The sequence below is a fragment of the Hibiscus syriacus genome, unplaced genomic scaffold (assembly GCF_006381635.1).
Source record: "Hibiscus syriacus cultivar Baekdansim isolate YM2019G1 unplaced genomic scaffold, ASM638163v2 tig00110013_pilon, whole genome shotgun sequence".
In the NCBI taxonomy this organism is placed as follows: Eukaryota; Viridiplantae; Streptophyta; class Magnoliopsida; order Malvales; family Malvaceae; genus Hibiscus; species Hibiscus syriacus.
This window is the reverse complement of record NW_024062563.1, coordinates 881,050-890,820: the sequence shown is the minus strand read 5'-3', so window position 1 is coordinate 890,820 and position 9,771 is coordinate 881,050. Positions and strand designations below refer to the sequence as shown.

General features: G+C 35.8%; 1 pseudogene; it reads right to left on the bottom strand.

Annotated features, from left to right (window-relative positions):
* Positions 1-4,583: 4,583 nt before the first annotated feature.
* LOC120212469 lies at positions 4,584-8,599 on the bottom strand (annotated as a pseudogene).
* Between the last annotated feature and the right edge of the window lie 1,172 nt (positions 8,600-9,771).

The window sequence follows — 9,771 nt, the reverse complement described above, 5'->3', positions numbered from 1 at the left end:
GCTTCTGATTTGGGACTTTTCCAGGGGTTTAATATTGGTAGATCAGCTAATACTTTCCTTTTGACTCACCTACAGTTCGCTGATGACTTGATTCTGTTTTTCCATGACTCTCTTACTAACATTCAGAACATCAAAAGAGTGCTAAGGATTTTCAGTTTAATGACAGGGTTACATTTAAACCTATCTAAGAGTAAACCATTTGGTATAAATGTTGAAGCTGCTACCTTAAATGAATGGGCGAATGATATGCTCAGTGGGTTGTTTTCCTATGGATTATCTTGGCTTACCTATAGGTACAAAGAAAAACTCTGAAGTACTTTGGGAGCCGGTTTTATAGAATTTTAACAACAAGTTAGCTGGTTGGAAGGCTTCTTCACTGTTAATGGCGGGTATATTAGTGCTTATAAAATCGGTATTATCGTCGTTATCGATTTTTTTCTTATCCATTTTTAAAATACCGCTCAAAGTAAGGCAGAAAGTTAATCCACTGATGGCTAACTTTCTTTGGGGGGAAAGCTCAAACAAAAATCGAATGCACTGGGTTAGTTGGCAGGCAATTTGTAAACCTTTGGAAGATGGTGGCTTGGGAATTTTGAATTTGAATATCATAAATAGGGCTTTTTTGGGTAAATGGGTGTGGAAATTTGCAAATGAAAGATTCACTTTGGAAAAGGATGATATGCAGCAAACACAATGCTAGTACTTTATCTCTGTCAATTAGCAACGTTGTTTCGACTCAAGATTCCTGGATTTGGAAAGGAATTGTGAACAATTATATGAAAGATGATGATATTGGAGGATGTTTGAGATCGAATACTAAGACTCAATTGGGAAGTGGCAAGTCGATTTCATTTTGGAATGATGTTTGGGTCAATGAACTATCCTTGAAGATTCAATTTCCCAGGATATTTGCATTATCAAACAATAAAAGGGGTAAGTGGAAAATTTTGGTTGCTTTGATGTAAATGGATGGGTGTGGAATGTTCAAACAAGAACAAGCTTATGTGATTGGGAATTGGACCAATGGATCGAACTAATGGCAGCACTAAATTGTTTTAATTTATCTGATTCAATGGAAGATTTTCTTTCTTGGTCTGGGAAGGGGGATGGTTTGTTCTCGGTGAAATCCTGCAGGGTGGCTCTATCAAATAGTCAAGAAGGTGGTTTTTCTTGGAAAAGATGGGTTTGGTCAGGTTTCGCTCCCCCCTAGAGTAGAAACATTCCTTTGGCAAATCATACACAAGAAATTGGCAGTTAGAAATGAGCTAAAGAAAAGGGGGTTCTTATGGAAGACGCATTATGTCCATTATGTAAAAAGAATGAAGAAACAATCCATCATCTTTTTTTCTCATGTTCAGTTGCAGGGGATATTTGAAACAGAATGTTGAAGATTTGGGACATCTATACAACTTTGCCTAATGATCCACAAGTTTTTCTAAGTTCATGGTCTGATCTAAACAGAAAATCGAACATTTGGAAATTCATTCCGGGAGTAGTTCTTTGGTCTATTTGGAAAGAAAGGAATTCAGTAGTGTTTGATAATTTTAGCCTTGATATAACCTCTCTTTTTTTCCTAATAAGATTTAGGTTGGCTAGATGGTTTCTAGCAAAGTTTCCTAATAACCAAATACAAGTTGATTTGTTGGTAGGGGACCCCTCTTTAGCAGACAGGTTTGGTTACCAGAATACTCACAGGAGTTCGAAACAAAGTTGGCACCCTCCCCCTACAGATTTTTATAAATTTAATGTTGATGGGGCTGTCAAGTCTGATGGGATGGAGAGAGGAATTGGAGGTATTTTGAGAGATTGTAGAAGTATCATCCTATCGACCTTCTCTGTTAGTATTGGTCCAGATCCTCCTCCGTTGGCTGAACTAAAAGCTATTAAGAAAGGCATAGACTTTTTTCTATCATCAGATTGGGCGGTAAAGGGAAGATTGATCTTAGAAAGTGACTGTAAATCTACTATAGACTGGATTCTGCTGCCTAATTCTGTTCCTAGTTTCTTCAGTTCACTTGTGGAGGATATTGTGTCCTTAGTTCAAAAGAGGGCGGTTATTATTCGATGGATTCCTAGGGGATGTAATTGGGAAGCAGATAAATTAGCTAAGGATGGGATTGGTTGATTGTAAGGGTATTTTTATAGGGTGTTTTAAGATTATAGTTTTATTCTGATGCCCTAAATGTATTGGTATAATTTATTGTATTAGTTTCTCTATTCAATAAACTAAGGCACTCTTTTCCTCCTTCCAATAGTTACTCTTTCCAAGAGTTAACTAAGAGGGAGGTTTTTAATGAGGCCTATTATTCCTATAAAAAAAAGAGTATTATCACATTTCATGTTGCCACACCTCACCCCAAACCCAACTGCTAAAATTACGTACTTAAATTTATCATCAGTCATAAATGGCTAGAAGAGTAAGCTAAGCTCTCATGCTCATTACAACCTTATATTTCCTTGTACCCAACAAATCACGGAATAATTCAAGGTTCAAGATAACAATGCATAAAACAGCTGCATATAGAACATGAGCGTCATAGGCGTCAAAAACCTGATAAGCACATTGGTTGTCTAAATGATCCCGCTTAAAAGTACATATAAAAGAAGTATATATGGCTTATACTGTCTGCAAATTGAAGTACATGGTGTGGCAAGTGAGCGTTCCAGTTTCAACCATTACGTGTAAAAATAAGTATACACAAACCTCCTGTAGAAACACCATGTAATTCTCTATAAATTGCTAATTAACCCTCAAATAGCTACCAACATTATGAATTATCATAGCAATTTACACAGAGAAAAGCAAAAAAGACAAAACTGAATACCTATGACGACCGCCAACATTGTCTCGAAATCTATCATCGTCCATATAAAATGACCCAGTAGTTGGCACAGAAAATGGCTCATTCTCCTTCTTTCATTCTTCATCTTCCTCTCCCACAGATTATTACTATTACTAATCTCCACTCTCTCAGCCACATTCCTATTCCCATCATCCACCACTGTTTCTCCTTCAGTTCTCTCCACTTCCCCTCTTATTACTTCTATCTCCTCCTCCTCTTCATTTTCCTCCAATTCTTTTTCCTCATCATAAAAATTAGCATCACCAACCTGACCGTCGGATTCATCGGAGTGAACTACAACCCCCCGATCCATCCTCGCCGCATTACGATTATTATTATTATTATTATTCACTTCTTTCTTGCCTTCCTCATCGTCACTCGCTGCCTTTACTCCATCTCTTCTTCTCCCGCTGTAGCCATCACTTCCTCGTATAACCAAAGCCGCTAAAAGTTAAAAAAAATATCACGAAGCAAAAAACAACATTCAAAAACCAATCGCCTAAAAACTCGAAGAGGATCAGAACCCTAGGAGCCTTGAAATCGAGAAAAAAGAAAATTAAAGATTATTTCTTAACTTATATTTTCATAGGATAGATCTAGGGAAGATGCGGTTTTTAGGAAGAAAGAGCTTTTTGGATAAAATTGAGTTGGAGATTCTTAGGGATGGCAAAAAAACCCGAACCCGACGGGGAAAATCGAAAACTGAATTAAACGGGGACGGGGAAAACCGTTTATGCTAAACGGGAACGGGAACGGGGAAAACCTGTTTATTTTAAACGGGGACGGGTTTAGTAATCCTCGGCCCGATTACCCGATTACCCGGCCCGATACCCGGCCCGATAAATATTAAAAATAATTATTATATATATATATATAATATTAATAAATTTATATATTATTATTTATATATTTAATTTAAATATATATACCCGGCCCGATACCCGTTTAAATAACCGTTTATGCTAAACGGGATACCGTTTCCCCGCGGTTTTCTCCAATTACCCGATGGGGATCCCCGTTTAAATCCCCGTAGTTTTTTAAGCGGGGACGAGTACGAGATTTTTAAACGGAGACAAAAACGGGAGATCAATACCCGGCCTGAACCCGGCCCGTTACCATCCCTAGAGATTGCAGAGTGATGAGACACGGCTTTAATTTTGCTTTAGTATTTGGGCTTGGGGATTACGTGGAAAGTATAAGGATATTTTAGGATATTCACGAGTTTATTCTGATGCGACTGTGACATCATATTTGCCACGTTGTCATATGAATTTAGATTCATATACATGGGCTTAAATACTAAAAGGACCTTGTAAAATTATTAAAAATCAATTGAGTCCCTGTTCAAAGAATTAGATCAATTGAATCCCCTTTCGAAAACTCATAATCAGTTAATCCCTGAAATTAAAGAAAACGTTAATTCAACATACTGTCACTAATTGGCGTGGCAATTAAAATAAAATAAAATGATTTTAAAATGTTCATACACTTTAATGGTATTTAAGGCACTCACTTTTTTAAAAAATCAATCTAATCCATGTGGCTCTTAAACCAAGGAAAAATGAATGGTCTTTAATCTTTTGATCAATGTAATTAACTGTTCAATGTTACAATATTGACATGATAATTTATGATATTGGTACAACAATTCATAATGTTGGCATAACGGTACAGCTCAAATTACGCAATAATTGTAAAGCAAGTTAAAATGCTTTAAAAATAAAAATAGTATCCTTGATCAAAATAGTAATATTGCAGCATAACCATTGTCCAAAAGAGAGATACTGCTACAAGGTCTGTTTTTGGTACTATAGAGGAGCTATTACCAATAACAAATCCATCAGGTACATATGAAATACAAGGCACTGAAATTCTACATACTCGTCCAAGATTAAATGCACTGCTGTCTGTAAAAACAGTCAAATGGTGCATACCTTGATCATGCTTTAACTCCAGGATTGACACGAAAAAAGGGGCGGAAATAGTTCAAACATTCATCGTTTCTCTCGCATGAAAATGGACTGGGTTGATCTTGTTGACTCTGTTACATATAAGAGCTTAAGAATCAGTAGCAATACCCAAGAAATGATCCTTTCTTCCATAAAGAAAAGGGACTACGGCGGATTGTGAGTTCGGGACATACACCTTTCAATCTTCCGAGGCTTTAGGAGAATTTTCAGGTGTCTTCAGAACAGCAGCCGTGTTGCCTTTGTCACGAAACTCTTCAACTATGGAAGCATCCTTGAACTTCAATGCAAATGTAGACAGCCCTTCTTTCACTTCACCTGTACTATTCATGCAGGCAAAAGTGATACCTCTCTTGTCCATATTTGTTAGCTTCATATCTGGATAGAGCCTTGCGTTTAGAATTAATCTGTAATTTCCTCTAGCTCTCATGAGTACCCTGGCTCCTTCCGGTCCGGCTGTAGACACATTCACTTTAAGTTCTCCCTTACCGCGCTCTTTCCACGCCCCATATATGAACTCGAACAGCACAGATTCAGCTGAGAATACCACTTTCTCATTCTCTTCTCCCGTCTCGACTGGAACCTCTAGCATGGCTTGAAAACCACTTCCCTCTCTCTTAGAAACAACTGAAGTCCCAGACGCGATCAAGAGGGAAGAGGAGTTCCCGTTTGTTGAAAGACCAAAACCAAAAGGCTTGTCATTTTTCAGTCCAAAGAGCGGAACAGAACTAGTAGAACCATCCTTTGAAGTAGATCCAAAGGAGAACGAACAAGTTGAAAATCCAGTGCCAGCAAGTCCCGTGAAGGCATTCTGGCTACTTGAAAGCTGTTGGAATGAACTCAATGATGCTCCTTCTGCAGTTGCATCTGTATTTTTACTACTCTTACCTTCGTTGTCTGCATTTGCAGTCTTGTCATCTTTATCTACATCCTTGGTCTTAACATCTCCTGCTGATTTTTCATCATTGTCCTCCTCTTGAGTTTCTTCATTTACAACAGAACTGCTATTATCCTCAGTATTTTCCTTATCAGAAACATCTCTGGAAACTGGTTCTTCCTTACTTTTGGACTGTTCAACATTCTCAATTTCACTCTTTGCAGAGCCAGGATCCTTCTCATCGGTTTTCTCTGACTGCTGATTATTTCCCTCTTCATTCTTTTCAGATTTGTTAACATCATTTTTCCCATCTTCTGAAACTTCCTTCTCATCCACAATTGCTGCTTCAGTGGTAACCTCGGCAGTGGTTGCTCGAGATTCAGGGGGTCCACTAGGTGCAGCAGGAGTAATGGTTGGTTCTGCAGGGGGGACCAAGCAGATCCCAGAAAAGGGATTTGATGAGGCAGTGGCTATGGTTTGATTTCTGCGAACTTTGACTATCCTTCTGTTTACCAAGACTTCATCACTGGCCCTCTTAAAAGTTCTATTCTCTTGGTAGAAGAATCTTCCTCGTCATCAAGACCAGGATTATCACGAGAAATCTCTCTTCCGGCAGCCCTCTTCTTTGAAGGTGGAAGGGCATTTTCTGCATCCCCCATTGCAGATCAGCTGAGAAACTGAAACTCGAAGACTTTTTTTTGCAAACTAGGATAGCTGCAGATCACTGGAAACAATATATATCCAATGAAATGATCAGAAAACAGATTAACATGAATCTTGCGGACTTGTAATTTCTCATCCAACCATAATAACCAAACATTGCAAAAGTATCTGCAGGAATAGTTGCTAGCACATAAATAATAAAATAGATGCTCAAGAAGGTGGCACTCATGACCAAAATTTGGGTGTTCACAAAGGATATACCGACAAACAGACATGCAACTACCCCAAATTTCCATAAAAACATCCACAAAACACATGAACAAGGAATAGAGCATGACCCAATGAAAAGATAAGCACATTGAAACAAACATTAGTTCACATAAACTCAAAATGTTTATTATCAATGGAACCACTAATAAATGGAATAAATATGCTCAGGTACTAACTACTTTTTCTTCAAATTACAATGAGTAAACAAGTGAGCTCCATAAATTTAGGAGAAATAAACTAGATGAGTCTGCATCAACCTACAAACTAAACAAGACATTATCGAAAGCTCCATTCCCTTGTAGATCATATCAAGACCAGAGAAGCATCATTATACACAGAACACAAACAAAATAGTAAGTACTATAACCAACTGGATAACAGGTAAGCCCATAGACACTATGATGTAGTTTTCAGTATTTTAACTCATCAAATATGTTTTATGGTTCATTATAAGCCATAAATAGATTTGATGCATTAAAGCCACTGTTCTTCCTGGTGGGAAAAACATTCATGCGTATCAAAAGCTGCAGGCAACTTGGCCTAATTGAACAAGGTTTATGTCACATGCAATCAATTTCTCATGAGTGAGCAAACAACCTAAGTTACCCGAACTTGCAGGCGGTATCAGATACGCATACGTTCCAACTTCCATCATGAGTATTCTCAACTTTTTAAATATTTTTCCATATGTCTTGAAGGCCATAACCTATGCCCATGTTGAACAGGAACCAGAAACAAGTACTTTAGGGAACATTAGCGTGACATAGCAAAAATTATACAAGCTGACTTAGACATATAGATATAGCAGTCGATCACTAATGTTACCCCCACACAGCAGTCAACAATATTTGATTGGAGAAAAAACTGAACCGGAAAAGAAAATGAAAAAGGTTCCAAGCTAAGAGGGCGAAAAAAGGGCAAAAAAAGGAACCGACTCCAAAACCCAACATAGAAATAAAAAAAGGAGATGCTGGTTATAACTTGAATTCGTTGACGATATCAAATCATTCATTCCTATTACCAGACTAATGAAAGAGTAAACACAAGATAACCTTATGAATGAACTTTTTTTTAAAAAAAAAAAAGAAAAAGAAGCGCACAATATATCTTGAACAAATGCGCTTTCTTCACATACATGCATAGAAAACATAACAATAACAATGATGGCTTTGCCCACTCTTTAACTCTCGATTTCAAAAGAATGTGTTGACTAAAGCAATAATTACCAGGAAACTATTCAATGCCCACTAAAATTAACATTTTCTATGCAGTTTATTGTGCTTCTTCATCTTAGAATTAAAAATTACATTTGCCTGAAAACACATCCTATTTATAAAAGACGACTGATCGTTAAATCACCCAATCATATAAACTAAATTAGAAATGAAAACAGAATAGAATCCACTATGCTATTACAATCCAAGGGGCAAAAAAAAGTTATGCTCAAAAAAATGAAAGCTAAACATTGCAAGCTAGACAAGGGGAAAAAGAAGAAAAAAGGCAAAATTTTTCATGAAGTCCCAGAATAAAGGGTTTAACGCTTGCAAGCATAAAAATAAGAGATAATTCTGTATCTCTAAACATTAATCCTCTAAGTAACAATGGAAACTTTCAGCTAAACCATAGACAAAATAGAACTAATGGAATTAACTTGTAGATACATTCTCCCTGTTTCTTGACTTTTCAAGCAACCAAACAGGAACCTGGCGTTTGTCATGAAATGGGAGATACTGAATAACATGAAAATTTATGTACTTTAAGAGCCAGTAAAAGTCGAATTTTAGAAGATATGTTCTCAGAAAATAAAGAAAGGAGGGAGGGATGGATTGGGACTCACATAAGAACAGAAGAAAAGCAGACCCAAAACCCTAGTAACAGAGACGAGAATGATCCAAAGAATACAAGCGATTTTATTATGAAATTTATATTTTCATTTTTATTTTGCAAATACAGTTGAAAGGTTTGTACTTTGGACATGGAAGGAAAGCATCTCAATTTTGAGTTAGATTCTCGGGAACCTATTCTTTATTTACCCATTTATTATAAAAAGAATGGTAAATTAAGTGTTTAGTATCTAAACTATCAGTTTTAATCTATTTAGACTTAAATTTTCACTTTTTTTAAAATCATACTTAAAGTTTAGTTTTTGCTTCATTTTAGTACTGCCTTTAAAAACTTTAGTTTTTATTTCATTTTAGTATCACATTCAAAATATAACGTTAAGTTTTGAAAAAATTGATAGTTTAGATATTAAACGTGTTAAGTTTTTAACGACGGGTTACTAAAATGAAATGAAAACTAAACGTTAGGTATGATTTTGAAAAAATTGAAAGTTTAGATACCAAAACGGATCAAAACCATAGTTTAGGTACTAAATTTATAGTTTACCTTAAAAAGAAACTATCATTTTGAGTGAAGGTACTTATGTAATTTGATACTTTTTACTCATTAATTTTAAATTTTGAAAATGCATTCGAAGATTGATTTTAATAATTTAAATAGATCTGAAATTTTTTATTAGTATATTTTTAATAATCTTAATTACAATAGTGAATAAAAAAAATTCAAGTTTTAAAGTATGTAACAAAATTAATTGGAGTTTATAATTCAATCATTAAACCAGCTATTTTGTGACCTACTCAAAATTATAACACTGTTTTTGTTGAGATTTTTTAGACTTACAATGAATTTTCCAAATGTTTTCAGATATTAAATACAAAACTGTGATTTTTTTACATGTGAAATGTTTTACTTTGATTGTATTAATGCATGTTTAATGATGAAAATCCTATGTTGATTTTTTTTATTATTGCTATGTTGATTTTAAATAAGCATGATTTTATTGTTTTCGTTAATTACTAATAGATGAATGTTGAATCATCCATTCATTTGAGAGTTTTTTTTACCACCCTTGGTCCATAGCTCGGGTTGGTGTATTTTTGTCATTTTATTTTTTTTCCTTTCCAATTTTCCGGTGGCCAGCTTTTTTAAGTTCTCTTGGTGGCCAGCTTTTTTGAGGTTTCTATGTAGGTGTTTGTTGGTTGCCGCCATCGATGATGCTTGATTGGAGTGGTGATGGCACAATCCATGTACCTTCCGGTATCTACATTGTACTATGTCAACTTAACTCGGAAGTCCTCGTCGTTTCATT